This window comes from Thalassophryne amazonica, chromosome 1 (assembly GCF_902500255.1).
Source record: "Thalassophryne amazonica chromosome 1, fThaAma1.1, whole genome shotgun sequence".
NCBI lineage: Eukaryota > Metazoa > Chordata > Actinopteri > Batrachoidiformes > Batrachoididae > Thalassophryne > Thalassophryne amazonica.
In genome coordinates, this window is record NC_047103.1 from 44,051,945 (window position 1) to 44,068,757 (window position 16,813).

The 16,813-nt window shown below is 44.5% G+C and overlaps 1 pseudogene; it reads left to right on the plus strand.

Moving 5' to 3' along the window:
- Nucleotides 1-2,436: 2,436 nt before the first annotated feature.
- LOC117509034 overlaps nucleotides 2,437-16,813 on the plus strand; it is an 85,624-nt pseudogene continuing 71,247 nt past the window's right edge.

Consider the following 16,813-nt stretch of genomic DNA (forward strand, 5'->3'; position numbering starts at 1 on the left):
TCTCCACCTCTCCAGCTAAAGTGACACCCCCACCAAAACAAAGAAAAGTAAAGACAAATCATTTTTGCGGTGATAGAGTTTGTGATCAACATTCCCTGCAGTAATTGATCCAGAAACTGAAATCCATAAAAAAAAAATATATATATATATATATATATATATATATATATATATATATATATATATATATATATATATATATATATATATATATACACTCAACAAAAATATAAACACAACACTTTTGGTTTTGCTTTCATTTTGTATGAGATGAACTGAAAGATCTAAAACTTTTTCCACATACACAATATCACCATTTCCCTCAAATATTGTTCACAAACCAGTCTAAATCTGTGATAGTGAGCACTTCTCCTTTGCTGAGATGATCCATCCCACCTCACAGGTGTACCATATCAAGATGCTGATTAGACACCATAATTAGTGCACAGGTGTGCCTTAGACTGCCCACAATAAAAGGCCACTCTGAAGGTGCAGTTTTGTTTTATTCGGGGGGGGATACCAGTCAGTATCTGGTGTGACCACCATTTGCCTCATGCAGTGCAACACATCTCCTTCGCATAGAGTTGATCAGGTTGTCAATTATGGCCTGTGGAATGTTGGTCCACTCCTCTTCAATGGCTGTGCGAAGTTACTGGATATTGGCAGGAACTGGTACACGCTGTCGTATACGCCAGTCCAGAGCATCCCAAACATGCTCAATGGGTGACATGTCCGGTTAGTATGCCGGCCATGCAAGAACTGGGACATTTTCAGCTTCCAAGAATTGTGTACAGATCCTTGCAACATGGGGCCGTGCGTTATCCTGCTGCAACATGAGGTGATGTTCTTGGATGTATGGCACAACAATGGGCCTCAGGATCTCGTCACGGTATCTCTGTGCATTCAAAATGCCATCAATAAAATGCACCTGTGTTCTTCGTCCATAACAGACGCCTGTCCATACCATAACCCCACCGCCACCATGGGCCACTCGATCCACAACATTGACATCAGAAAACCGCTCACCCACACGACGCCACACACGCTGTCTGCCATCTGCCCTGAACAGTGTGAACCGGGATTCATCCGTGAAGAGAACACCTCTCCAACGTGCCAAATGCCAGCGAATGTGAGCATTTGCCCACTCAAGTCGGTTACGATGACGAACTGGAGTCAGGTCGAGACCCCGATGAGGACGACGAGCATGCAGATGAGCTTCCCTGAGACAGTTTCTGACAGTTTGTGCAGAAATTCTTTGGTTATGCAAACCGATTGTTTCAGCAGCTGTCCGAGTGGCTGGTCTCAGACGATCTTGAAGGTGAACATGCTGGATGTTGAGGTCCTGGGCTGGTGTGGTTACGCGTGGTCTGCGGTTGTGAGGCTGGTTGGATGTACTGCCAAATTCTCTGAAATGCCTTTGGAGACAGCTTATGGTAGAGAAATGAACATTCAATACACGAGCAACAGCTCTGGTTGACATTCCTGCTGTCAGCATGCCAATTGCACGCTCCCTCAAATCTTGTGACATCTGTGGCATTGTGCTGTGTGATAAAACTGCACCTTTCAGAGTGGCCTTTTATTGTGGGCAGTCTAAGGCACACCTGTGCACTAATCATGGTGTCTAATCAGCATCTTGATATGGCACACCTGTGAGGTGGGATGGATTATCTCAGCAAAGGAGAAGTGCTCACTATCACAGATTTAGACTGGTTTGTGAACAATATTTGAGGGAAATGGTGATATTGTGTATGTGGAAAAGTTTTAGATCTTTGAGTTCATATCATACAAAATAGGAGCAAAACCAAAAGTGTGGCGTTTATATTTTTGTTGAGTGTATATGTATTTGATGAAATGAGTCAAATTTTTGTGACGGAGCTTTTTTTAACTCATTATTCCTAACCCTACTCCCACCCCCAACCCTAACCTTAACCATAACCTAGTCTTACTCCTTCCCCCCACCCTAACCATAACCACTCCGACCCCCCCCCCCCCGCTTCACCTTTAATTTCGTGCACCCATCACAGAATTAATTAGAATGAATTTGTGCTGCTGTGCTGAAAATGAGGCGCTTTTCGTCACAATATCACAAACCAATAGATTAATGTATATTTCATGCTGCTGAATCACAACTTGCCGTGAGACTGGTTTGTGATTTGTTGTTTGTTTAGTGAAGCAGATTAATTGTGGTTTCACCTGTGCACACTGCGTGTATAGTTTGTGACAAAGTCTGAAATGCTTCATGGTAGACATTGGCCAAACTTGAACCGGTTGGAGCCAGAACTGTAACAAATTACTTCTTCAGACACTTATCAATTTAGAAAGTTAGAAAGCATGATGCTGTCTGTTAAATTTTACCAGCTTTGACAAGCACCATGCTGACTGGTTGCTACCAACATACTTAAGCTTGGACGCTGATCTGCCCAACATGGAACTTGGAATATATTCAGACATCAAAATGCATAACTTTGGAATGGTTCTAAAGGAGATTGTGGAGTTTAGTTTGTTTCAAAAATGTTTGGTGGCTGTGTTATGCATACCCTGTGTATTTCATACATTTGATGTGATGTGTCAGGTCTTTACAGGCTTGAAGTTTCCACACCACTGTAACACTGACTGGATCTTGGACCATGGCCCCAACCTAACCTATGAAAGACAAAAAAAACTCTCACTCCCGGTGGGTGAGGATGGACGGTTTGAAAGCTGTAAAATGTTCACACCTGTAAATTTGAGTTTGCAAGCCATTGAAGCGTTTGGGATTAACACTACATCAGGATGTATGACTGGATGGAACTATGAGGCACCCTTTGGTGCCTCCAGCATTATGACAGAGGTAAGCATCATCCATCTTATGAACAGTGTTTTTTTTTCAGGATTCTTATCCCATGACAGGGCTCCAGACTACCTATTTTCAGTAGGAGCACTATAGCCCCTCACAAAAAATTTTCAAGCCAAAAATAGAAAATTTAGTGGCATGCACATTAAATCAACCTGCTATGCAATCATTCACATTATCTTCCACTTTAACCGTATTCCTGATAAATGTTTTGGTCAACAATTAACTCCTTCTGCAATTTTATTTGTTTATTTTTTTATGAACATTTTCTTCAGATTACAGTAATATATTAAAATTATGGCTGTCAAAATAATGCATTAATTAATTACTGCACCTATAGTGTAAATTTTAAAAATGTACACTAATTGCACTTTGATCATTTCTGTTTTGATGTCACTGACTTGGTCAGTAAATAAAGTGTTTTTGAGTGCAATAACTAGTTTCATGGTTTATTTTTTGCATCGTTTAAACAACAATAAAAGACCAGGGCCCATATGCACGAAGCAGCCTAAGGCTAAAAATAGCTCCTAGTGACATTATACTAAGAAAAATCTTAGAATTTCTATAATTTTTTAGGCATTTGTAGAATTTCCCCTTGGTAAGATGAAAGTTGTCTGCAAAGCACCTTAGGCCTTAAGAGGGCCCCTAAGGTGTCAAACTGGTAAGAGTGGTGAGGAGGACTTTTAAGAAGCCTAAGAGTGTCTTAAGCAGACAAGCTGGTGGAAGCAGAGATATTCTCCGTATGTAAGCTGACAGTGAGTCAGTAACACACTACCAGCTTGATCTATGTAATTATTTTATGTTAATTTACTGCCTTAATATATTTATAAATTGTTTAGGTTCTTGTTGGATGGCATTACCCTGACCTCTGGTAATACTGTGAGAAACCTTGGAGTCACTTTTGATCAGGATATGTCATTCAATGTGCATATTAAACAAATACACTCAACAAAAATATAAACGCAACACTTTTGGTTTTGCTCCCATTTTGTATGAGATGAACTCAAAGATCTAAAACTTTTTCCACATACACAATATCACCATTTCCCTCAAATATTGTTCACAAACCAGTCTAAATCTGTGATAGTGAGCACTTCTCCTTTGCTGAGATAATCCATCCCACCTCACAGGTGTGCCATATCAAGATGCTGATTAGACACCATGATTAGTGCACAGGTGTGCCTTAGACTGCCCATAATAAAAGGCCACTCTGAAAGGTGCAGTTTTATCACACAGCACAATGCCACAGATGTCGCAAGATTTCAGGGAGCATGCGATTGGCATGCTAACAGGAATGTCAACCAGAGCTGTTGCTCGTGTATTGAATGTTCATTTCTCTACCATACGCCGTCTCCAAAGGCGTTTCAGAGAATTTGGCAGTACATCCAACCAGCCTCACAACCGCAGACCACGTGTAACCACACCAGCCCAGGACCTCCACATCCAGCATGTTCACCTCCAAGATCGTCTGAGACCAGCCACTTGGACAGCTGCTGAAACAATCGGTTTGCATAACCAAAGAATTTCTGCACAAACTGTCAGAAACCGTCTCAGGGAAGCTCATCTGCATGCTCGTCGTCCTCACCGGGGTCTCGACCTGACTCCAGTTCATAGTCGTAACCGACTTGAGTGGGCAAATGCTCACATTCGCTGGTGTTTGGCACGTTGGAGAGGTGTTCTCTTCACGGATGAATCCTGGTTCACACTGTTCAGGGCAGATGGCAGACAGCGTGTGTGGCATCATGTGGGTGAGCGGTTTTCTGATGTCAATGTTGTGGATCGAGTGGCCCATGGTGGCGGTGGGGTTATGGTATGGGCAGGCATCTGTTATGGACGAAGAACACAGGTGCATTTTATTGATGGCATTTTGAATGCACAGAGATACCGTGACGAGATCCTAAGGTCCATTGTTGTGCCATACATTCAAGAACATCACCTCATGTTGCAGCAGGATAATGCACGGCCCCATGTTGCAAGGATCTGTACACAATTCTTGGAAGCTGAAAATGTCCCAGTTCTTGCATGGCCGGCATACTCACCGGACATGTCACCCATTGAGCATCAAGCAATCAATCAATTTTATTTATATAGCGCCAAATCACAACAAACAGTTGCCCCAAGGCACTTTATATTGTAAGGCAAGGCCATACAATAATTACGTAAAAACTCCAACGGTCAAAACGACCCCCTGTGAGCAAGCACTTGGCGACAGTGGGAAGGAAAAACTCCCTTTTAACAGGAAGAAACCTCCAGCAGAACCAGGCTCAGGGAGGGGCAGTCTTCTGCTGGGACTGGTTGGGGCTGAGAGAGAGAACCAGGAAAAAGTCATGCTGTGGAGGGGAGCAGAGATCAATCACTAATGATTAAATGCAGAGTGGTGCATACAGAGCAAAAAGAGAAAGAAACACAGTGCATCATGGGAACCCCCCAGCAGTCTAAGTCTATAGCAGCATAACTAAGGGATGGTTCAGGGTCACCTGATCCAGCCCTAATTATAAGCTTTAGCAAAAAGGAAAGTTTTAAGCCTAATCTTAAAAGTAGAGAGGGTGTCTGTCTCCCTGATCTGAATTGGGAGCTGGTTCCACAGGAGAGGAGCCTGAAAGCTGAAGGCTCTGCCTTCCATTCTACTCTTACTAACCCTAGGAACTACAAGTAAGCCTGCAGTCTGAGAGCGAAGCGCTCTATTGGGGTGATATGGTACTATGAAGTCCCTAAGATAAGATGGGACCTGATTATTCAAAACCTTATAAGTAAGAAGAAGAATTTTAGATTCTATTCTAGAATTAACAGGAAGCCAATGAAGAGAGGCCAATATGGGTGAGATATGCTCTCTCCTTCTAGTCCCCGTCAGTACTCTAGCTGCAGCATTTTGAATTAACTGAAGGCTTTTCAGGGATCTTTTAGGACAACCTGATAATAATGAATTACAATAGTCCAGCCTAGAGGAAATAAATGCATGAATTAGTTTTTCAGCATCACTCTGAGACAAGACCTTTCTAATTTTAGAGATATTGCGTAAATGCAAAAAAGCAGTCCTACATATTTGTTTAATATGCGCTTTGAATGACATATGCTGATCAAAAATGACTCCAAGATTTCTCACAGTATTACTAGAGGTCAGGGTAATGCCATCCAGAGTAAAGATCTAGTTAGACACCATGTTTCTAAGATTTGTGGGACCAAGTACAATAACTTCAGTTTTATCTGAGTTTAAAAGCAGGAAATTAGAGGTCATCCATGTCTTTATGTCTGTAAGACAATCCTGCAATTTAGCTAATTGGTGTGTGTCCTCTGGCTTCATGGATAGATAAAGCTGGGTATCATCTGCGTAACAATGAAAATTTAAGCAATGCTGTCTAATAATACTGCCTAAGGGAAGCATGTATAAAGTGAATAAAATTGGTCCTAGCACAGAACCTTGTGGAACTCCATATTTAACCTTAGTCTGTGAAGAAGATTCCCATTTACATGAACAAATTGTAATCTATTAGATAAATATGATTCAAACCACCGCAGCACAGTGCCTTTAATACCTATGGCATGCTCTAATCTCTGTAATAAAATTTTATGGTCAACAGTATCAAAAGCAGCACTGAGGTCTAACAGAACAAGCACAGAGATGAGTCCACTGTCTGAGGCCATAAGAAGATAATTTGTAACCTTCACTAATGCTGTTTCTGTACTATGATGAATTCTAAAACCTGACTGAAACTCTTCAAATAGACCATTCCTCTGCAGATGATCAGTTAGCTGTTTTACAACTACCCTTTCAAGAATTTTTGAGAGAAAAGGAAGGTTGGAGATTGGCCTATAATTAGCTAAGATAGCTGGGTCAAGTGATGGCTTTTTAAGTAATGGTTTAATTACTGCCACCTTAAAAGCCTGTGGTACATAGCCAACTAATAAAGATAGATTGATCATATTTACGATTGAAGCATTAAATAATGGTAGGGCTTCCTTGAGCAGCCTGGTAGGAATGGGGTCTAATAGACATGTTGATGGTTTGGATGAAGTAACTAATGAAAATAACTCAGACAGAACAATCTGAGAGAAAGAGTCTAACCAAATACGGGCCTCACTGAAAGCAGCCAAAGATAACGGTACGTCTTTGGGATGGTTATGAGTGATTTTTTCTCTAATAGTTAAAATTTTATTAGCAAAGAAAGTCATGAAGTCATTACTAGTTAAAGTTAAAGGAATACTCGGCTCAATAGAGCTCTGACTCTTTGTCAGCCTGGCTACAATGCTGAAAAGAAACCTGGGGTTGTTCTTATTTTCTTCAATTAGTGATAAGATGTCCTAGCTTTACGGAGGGCTTTTTTATAGAGCAACAGACTCTTTTTCCAGGCTAAGTGAAGATCTTCTAAATTAGTGAGACGCCATTTCCTCTCCAACTTACGGGTTATCTGCTTTAAGCTGCGAGTTTGTGAGTTATACCACGGAGTCAGGAACTTCTGATTTAAAGCTCTCTTTTTCAGAGGAGCTACAGCATCCAAAGTTGTCTTCAATGAGGATGTAAAACTATTGACAAGATACTCTATCTCACTTACAGAGTTTAGGTAGCTACTCTGCACTGTGTTGGTATATGGCATTAGAGAACATAAAGAAGGAATCATATCCTTAAACCTAGTTACAGCGCTTTCTGAAAGACATCTAGTGTAATGAAACTTATTCCCCACTGCTGGGTAGTCCATCAGAGTAATTGTAAATGTTATTAAGAAATGATTAGACAGAAGGGAGTTTTCAGCGAATACTGTTAAGTCTTCAATTTCCATACCATAAGTCAGAACAAGATCTAAGATATGATTAAAGTGGTGGGTGGACTCATTTACATTTTGAGCAAAGCCAATTGAGTCTAATAATAGATTAAATGCAGTGTTGAGGCTGTCATTCTCAGCATCTGTGTGTGTTGTGAAAGTGTCGTGACACGGACCCACAACAGGGGGCGTTAATGAACGGACAATGGATAAGCCAAAAGTAACAATTTAATGTTGTGAATCACACAACAATGTACAGACAATAACAATATAGTGACTGTCAATCATACACTAGGTGACGTGTGGGCAGGCTCGACGATAGAAGATGCCTGGCGAGAGAAAAGCCGGATCCACACAGCTTCCACTGCCAACGGAGCTGAAGAACACCGGAGCCGCCAAGCCCTGCGCCCCAGGTGGCCGCTGTCTTCAGCAGTCAGACCCGGTACTGCTGGCAGAGAACAGAGACAGTCCAGATGAGTGTGAGGTCGCACACTCAGTAATCCCACAGTCTGTATTCAGACTGCAACTCCGGCCTTTATGGTGGTGGTGATGAGTAGTGGATGAGTGACAGCTGGTATGGATGATGAGTGACAGCTGTCACTCCTGGTCGCTCCGACGCCCTCTCGTGCTTGAAGCCCGCACTTCAAGCAGGGCGCCATCTTGTGGTGGTGGGCCAGCAGTACCTCCTCTTCAGCGGCCCACACAACAGTGTGGATGTTAAAATCGCCCACTATAATTATCTTATCTGAGCTAAGCACTAAGTCAGACAAAAGGTCTGAAAATTCACAGAGAAACTCACAGTAAGGACCAGGAGGACGATAGATAACAACAAATAAAACTGGTTTTTGGGACTTCCAATTTGGATGGACAAGACTAAGAGTCAAGCTTTCAAATGAATTAAAGCTCTGTCTGGGTTTTTGATTAATTAATAAGCTGGAATGGAAGATTGCTGCTAATCCTCCGCCTCGGCCCGTGCTACGAGCGTTCTGGCAGTTAGTGTGACTCGGGGGTGTTGACTCATTTAAACTAACATATTCATCCTGCTGTAACCAGGTTTCTGTAAGGCAGAATAAATCAATATGTTGATCAATTATTATATCATTTACTAACAGGGACTTAGAAGAGAAAGACCTAATGTTTAATAGACCACATTTAACTGTTTTAGTCTGTGGTGCAGTTGAAGGTGCTATATTATTTTGTCTTTTTGAATTTTTATGCTTAAATAGATTTTGCTGGTTATTGGTGGTCTGGGAGCAGGCACCGTCTCTACGGGGATGGGGTAATGAGGGGATGGCAGGGGGAGAGAAGCTGCAGAGAGGTGTGTAAGACTACAACTAGCATGTTTGGGATGCTCTGGACCGGCGTATACGACAGCGTGTACCAGTTCCTGCCAATATCCAGCAACTTCGCACAGCCATTGAAGAGGAGTGGACCAACATTCCACAGGCCACAATTGACAACCTGATCAACTCTATGCGAAGGAGATGTGTTGCACTGCATGGGGCAAATGGTGGTCACACCAGTTATTGACTGGTATCCCCCCCCAATAAAACAAAACTGCACCTTTCAGAGTGGCCTTTTATTGTGGACAGTCTAAGGCACACCTGTGCACTAATCATGGTGTCTAATCAGCATCTTGGTATGGCACACCTGTGAGGTGGGATGGATTATCTCAGCAAAGGAGAAGTACTCACTATCACAGATTTAGACTGGTTTGTGAAAAATATTTGAGGGAAATGGTGGTATTGTGTATGTGCAAAAAGTTTTAGATCTTTGAGTTCATCTCATACAAAATGGGAGCAAAACCAAAAGTGTTGCATTTATATTTTTGTTGAGTATATGTAGGACTGCTTTTTTGCATTTGCGCAATATCTCTAAAAGAAAGGTCTTGTCTCAGAGTGATGCTGAAAAACTAATTCATGCATTCATTTCGTCTAGGCTGGACTATTGTAATTAATTATTATCAGGTTGTCGTAAAAGTTCCCTGAAACCCTTCAGTTAATTCAAAATGCTGCAGCTAGAGTACTGACAGGGACTAGAAGGAGAGAGCATATCTCACCCATATTGGCCTCTCTTCATTGGCTTCCTGTTAATTCTAGAATAGAATTTAAAATTCTTCTTCTTACTTATAAGGTTTTGAATAATCAGGTCCCATCTTATCTTAGGGACCTCATAGTACCATATCACCCCAAAAGATTGCTTCGCTCTCAGACTGCAGGCTTACTTGTAGTTCCTAGGGTTTGTAAGAGTAGAATGGGAGGCAGAGCCTTCAGCTTTCAGGCTCCTCTCCTGTGGAACCAGCTCCCAATTCAGATCAGGGAGACAGACACCCTCTCTACTTTTAAGATTAGGCTTAAAACTTTCCTTTTTGCTAAGCTTATAGTTAGGGCTGGATCAGGTGACCCTGAACCATCCCTTAGTTATGCTGCTATAGACTTAGACTGCTGGGGGGTTCCCATGATGCACTGAGTGTTTCTTTCTCTTTTTGCTCTGTATGCACCACTCTGCATTTAATCATTAGTGATTGATCTCTGCTCCCCTCCACAGCATGTCTTTTCCTGGTTCTCTCTCTCAGCCCCAACCAGTCCCAGCAGAAGACTGTTCCTCCCTGAGCCTGGTTCTGCTGGAGGTTTCTTCCTGTTAAAAGGGAGTTTTTCCTTCCCACTGTCACCAAGTGCTTGCTCACAGGGGGTCGTTTTGATCGTTGGGGTTTTTCCGTAATTATTGTATGGCTTTGCCTTACAGTATAAAGCGCCTTGGGTTAACTGTTTGTTGTGATTTGGCGCTATATAAATAAAATTGATTTGATTTGATTTGTTATCATATTCACACATTAAGAGACAAGAGAGACAAGAGTGTCAGGAATGTGGCTCTCGAGGACCGAACTTGGCCACCCCTGCAATAGATTTTTCACTTATGTTAACAACAAGGTGGCACTTACTTACTAAAACCAATTGAAAACACGGAAAACACAATAAATCAACAACACTAACAACATTTTAAACTAACATGAACCACAATAATAACATTTAAAACTGCCAAAACCCAGAACTCCCAAAATGCATTGCAGCACAAGGATTTACAGGTTTAGTGAATGGCCTGGCGATCACTCCAATTCAAATTTGCTGAATATCATCATCATCATATTAAATTATTTTGATGATTATGCATTTCTTAATGCAGTTATATGATCAGTTGATTTTACTGTTCATTCATATGTAGGAGCGCAGTGTGCATTTATTTATTTTTTTTATTTCCCCTTCTGTCAGTTCCTTGCCCAGACTTGCTCTCAGACACCTCTTGGGTTTCTCTTATGCTGCATTTACACATAATGATGGCAAGTCACAAATGCCACGAAGTATACATTTTTGGCCACTGATCACGAATGTGATGATTCGGGGCAGAGGTGTCAGGTGTCTTCAGGAACCGCTGCAACCTGTTACCACACTTTACGATGAATGACACATGTTGCTGGAGAATTATCAGGAACCATTACGCACTGTCAAGAATAATGTTTCGCGTGGTATGCACTATCACGCATAACAGCGTTAAGTTCTGTCACGTTGTGAATGAGGCAAATTGTCTCTATACACACCCCGATATACATCCATCAGCTGCTGAACAATTCAAATCGCTCCTGTTTGCTCCTGAAAATCCACAGCAGAAGAACTTTGTGACTGCATGCTTTGTTGGGCTCTGTGCCATGGAGTGGCGCAGAGAGGAGGAGGAAACGGAGAGAACCAGATGTGTGACTCCATGCGGCTCTTGTCGCGCTCGTTTTCCCAAACATCAGACACATGCAACAGGTGGAACACCTGCAGGAGCGTGCTGAGGAGCATTGGAACAAGACTTTTAGCCGACTTTAGAGGTGGGCAGATTGATCCTAATATCGATAATATCGATACCAACACTGGTATTGATATTGAATGATCCTCGTGTAAAAAGATTGATACTGAAGGGAAGAAATTCCTTATTTTTTGTATTATTGTATTGTATTTTTTGACTTGAAAAACAGAATAAGTTTGAAACTGTTTACAGTATTTGTTGTGGTGTGTTAATTTTGTTGTATTATAGTTTGTCAGCTCTCTACCTCAGGAGATTTTGTTTTAAGTTGTGCTGAGTGATATTTTTTAAACAAAAATGTTGATTATGATAATAAAGTATTTTGTTGTCCCGTACAATGTTTGGCGAAAATCTGTCCTAGGTCTTTTGGATCCTTTTGATCTATGAAGCTTAAATATGAAAAAAGCATCTGTATCTGTATTGATATCGGCGATACTGGGCCTGTTGTTGTGAAAAGTGTGATGACACGGACCCACAACAGGGGGCGTAAATGAATGGTCAATGGGAATGCAAGAATAACAATTTAATGTTGTGAAAAGTGCACAATGAATAGATACAATCAATACTACAGTCAATCTCAAGTTGGTGTAGTGTGGGCAGGCTCAAGGATAGGACACGCCCGTCCAGAGAGGAGTCGGAACCCACACGATTTCCACCGCCAACGGATCTGGAACACCCCGGAGCCGCCAATCCTGAGTCCCCAGGTGGCCACCGTCTCCAGCTGTCAGATCGGGTACTGCTGGCAGGAAACAGAAACAGTTAAGAGTGAGTGTGAGTGAACACACCAGCAAACAGTCAGCAAATGAGTCCTTTTGGGAGGAGAAGAACGCCTCCACTCCTGCTTTCACAAGTCCTGTGAGTTACCGTGCAGACCCAGTATACACTTGGCGAGTGCTGGAGTGCAGAGCGGAAACGCCGGCTCCAACCAACTCCCTCAGACTTGGATACAAGTGGTAAAGCGCAAACTCAAAGTCACTAATTATCAGCTACCAGGTCAGATGCAATGAATGTCACAACAAGCTTAGCTGCAAAGACGGTCTGACCAGGCTTGTTGGGGTGTCGGGTGTAGAAGTCGGCCAGGAGGGGCCGTGTCCAGGATGAAGCTCCTCTTCAGCCAGGAGCGTTCCTCGGGTCCGTACCCCTTCCAGTCCACCAGATATTGGAAACCCCGGCCCCGTCGGCGAATGTCCAAGAGCCGGCGGACGGTCCACGCGGGCTCTCCATCAATGATCCGGGCAGGAGGCGGTGCAGATCCCGGGGTGCAGAGGTCGGAAGTGTGATATGGTTTGATCCGTGAGACGTGGAAAACAGGATGTATCCGCAGTGAAGCTGGCAAACGCAGCTTCACCGCGGCCGGGCTGATATGCAGGGGCCGGGGTACGCCGGGATCTGCATGGTCCTTAGCCCTCGTCCGGGCTTTCAGAAGGGCAGAGCAGGCAGTGCGCCACACCCGACGGCACCTTCTGAGGTGGGCCTGGGCCGAGGGGACCTCGACCTCTCCCTCTACAGCTGGGAACAGTGGGGGCTGGTACCCCAAACACGCCTCGAAGGGGGAGAGGCCGGTCGCCGAGGAGATCTGACTGTTGTAGGCATACTCGATCCAGGCCAGATGTTGGCTCCAGGCCGTCGGGTGTGCGGAGGTGATACATCGCAGGGCCTGCTCCAAGTCTTGATTTGCCCGCTCTGCCTGTCCATTAGTCTGAGGGTGGTACCCGGACGAGAGGCTCACGGTGGCCCCCAGTTCCCTACAGAAACTCCTCCAGACTTGCGAGGAGAACTGGGGACCACGATCCGAGACTATATTCGTGGGGATACCATGCAGACGCACAACGTGGTGGACCAGGAGGTCTGCAGTCTCCTGGGCCGTCGGGAGCTTCGGGAGGGCCACGAAGTGGGCCACCTTGGAGAACCGGTCCACTATCGTCAGGATGGTCATCATACCCTGGGACGCAGGGAGACCCGTGACGAAGTCCAGGCCTATGTGGGACCAGGGGCGACGAGGCACCGGCAATGGCTGGAGGAGTCCTTGGTCCTTCCTGTGTTCAGCCTTGCCCCTGGTGCAGGTGGTGCAGGCCTGGACGTACTCCCGGACGTCGGTTTCCAGTGACGCCCACCAGAAGTGCTGCCGGACCACTGCCACGGTTCTTCACACCCCTGGGTGGCAGGAGAGCTTGGAACCGTGACAGAAGTCCAAGACCGCAGCCCTGGCCTCTGGTGGGACGTATAGCCTGTTCGGTGGTCCATTTCCGGGGTCCGGGTGTCGTGTCAGGGCCTCCCGGATGGTTTTCTCCACATCCCAGGTGAGGGTTGCGACGACATTGGACTCGGGAAGTATAGTGTCCGGTGGATCCGACAGCTCTGGCTTGACCTCCTCTTCATGCACCCGGGACAGTGCATCAGACCGTTGGTTTTTGGTCCCGGGTCGATACGTGATCTGGAAGTCAAACCGACCAAAGAACAGTGACCAACGGGCTTGCCTGGGGTTCAAACGCTTAGCGGTCCGGATGTACTCCAGGTTCCGATGGTCCGTGAAAACCGTGAAAGGAACCGTGGCTCCCTCCAGAAGGTGTCTCCACTCCTCAAGAGCCTCTTTCACCGCCAGTAATTCCCGATTGCCGACGTCATAATTCCTTTCAGCCGGGGTCAACCTGCGGGAGTAGTAAGCACAAGGATGGAGAACTTTATCGGACTCCCCGCTTTGGGACAGCACGGCTCCTATTCCTGAGTCAGAGGCATCCACTTCGACTATGAACTGGCGATCGGGGTCGTGCTGCACCAGAACTGGTGCAGTCGAGAGCCAACGTTTCAACTCCTTAAACGCGGCTTCGCACCGGTCCGACCAGGTGAAAGGGACGTTAGTGGAGGTCAGGGCTGTCAGGGGGCTAACAACCTGACTGTAGCCCTTAATGAACCGCTGATAGAAGTTTGTAAAACTGAGGAACTGTTGCAGTTTCCTGCCGCTTGTTGGTTGGGGCCAATCTCTCACCGCCGCAACCTTGGCCGGATCAGGAGCGATGTAGTTGGTGGAGATTATGAACCCCAGGAAGGACAAAGAAGTGCGGTGGAACTCACACTTCTCGCCCTTCACAAACAGTCGGTTCTCCAACAACCGCTGCAGGACCTGACGTACATGCTTGACATGGGTCTCAGGATCCGGGGAGAAGATGAGAATGTCGTCAAGATATACGAAGACGAACCTATGCAGGAAGCCCCGCAAGACGTCATTAACCAATGCTTGGAACGTCGCGGGGGCGTTTGTGAGGCCGAACAGCATGACCAGGTACTCAAAGTGACCTAAGGGGGTGTTAAATGCTGTCTTCCACTCGTCTCCCTTCCGGATCCGAACCAGGTGGTACGCATTTCTAAGATCCAATTTAGTAAATATTTGGCCTCCATGCAGGGGCGTGAACACCGAATCCAACAGAGGTAACGAGTATCGATTGCGAACGGTAATTTCATTCAGCCCTCTGTAATCAATGCATGGACGGAGTTCGCCATCTTTCTTGCCCACAAAAAAGAAACCTGCACCCATCGGGGAGGTGGAGTTCCGGATCAACCTGGCAGCCAAAGAGTCCCGGATGTAGGTCTTCATTGATTCGCGTTCCGGACGTGAGAGGTTGTACAACCTGCTGGACGGGTACTCAGCGCCCGGGATCAAATCAATGGCACAATCATACGGACAGTGCGGGGGCAGCGTGAGCGCCAGATCCTTGCTGAAGACGTCAGCAAGATCATGGTACTCAGCCAGCACCGCCGTAAGATTGGGGGGGACTAAAACCTCCTCCTTAGCCGTTACACCGGGTGGAACCGAGGATCCTAAACACTCCCGGTGGCAGGTTTCGCTCCACTGCGTCACTACCCCAGACGGCCAATCAATCCGGGGGTTGTGCTTTAGCATCCAAGAAAAACCCAAAATCACCCGGGAGGTAGAAGGTGTCACAAAAAACATAATCTCCTGTTGGGTATTTTCTCCTCCAAACATTCTTAAAACCTTTGATAAGACAAACAGAGTCAAGAAACACCAGTGAGACAGAAAGTCAAATTTTACGCGCGGAGTGCGGCCAGGCTGTACACCAAAGCTACACTAAAGTCTGGCCTGCGCTTCGCTCTTTTTATTAGTGAATCCCTCATCACATCATAAAACTGGCCCGAGGGGGGGGGGGGGGACAACGCGAGACAAGTTTCTTCCCGTAACATAAACACATACGTCAATAAGCGCAGCTGTAAGGAAAAACAGTTTCTTTCTTTACTCTTATCATCGGAGGTCAGCACATCTCATTCGTCTGTTGCAGTTATCAGCTGTTCTGCATCTGCCTGGAACACTAAGCATCACATCACAATCAGTCAAAATTCAACCTTCAGTTCTTTTACTCCCAGTCGTTAGCGGCTACGAAAACAAGTTGTGTAATAATAATAATAAGTACATCCAGCTCCAACAAGGTTGAATAACACGTACATTCTCGGGTTTAAGTGCAAACAGCACAACACCGTTCTCATCAGAAAGAAGACAAAAGGTACAAATGTTTAACAGTGATAACATATATATATATATAAAATCCTTAACATTTCCCACCTGTTTATCACCTGTTAAACATACAGTAGGCATCACCCAGCTTAGTTAGTTAGTTTATTAACTTAATCTATTCTGTCCACGTTTTTATTAATTGAACACCACCAACAGATGGAAGATTTGAATCCAGCTGCTATTTGATCAACCAGTTTATACTCGTCAGGCACTCCTCTGGGGACTCCTATTGCGTCAATATATGTTGGATTTCCTACTCCTTTCCAATCTCTTTTTACTCTATGTCTGGCTATGCCTTTCTGCCAATCCTCAGGAATAAGAGAGGCTGCATATGTCGTAACGTCTTCAGGGGTCAAGGGTAACAATAATGATATTAATGCACAATAACCTGACACATTTCGTGGCAGTCTGTCAAAGATTCTGTTATCACCACACCACCACCATACATCACTCCTACCGACTGGTATAAATGAACCGTTTTTCTGTATTATTCGACTACACCACTTGTCTTATTACTTTTTCAGCTAAAGCTTCATAGGCTAAGAGTGTGTTAACTCATCACGTCAACAGTTCAAGCTTGAACTGGAGTTGTGAGCTTTTCAATATCATCATAATTCTCAGTACAGTCATTACAGTTTTCTCCACTAAGGTCTGACTGTTTCAATGCTTGATATTTTGGCATAGTTTGTTGGAAGGCCAGATTACACTGTACAAATGTATTTGACACCATTTTGCCAACCATTGTTTTGATATAAGGGATCACACAACACATGCAAAGTCCAATCAGAATTAGGACTATAATAACTGGTGTCACCATTTTCAATAGTAACTGCCAACATGGTCCTGAAGTCAACC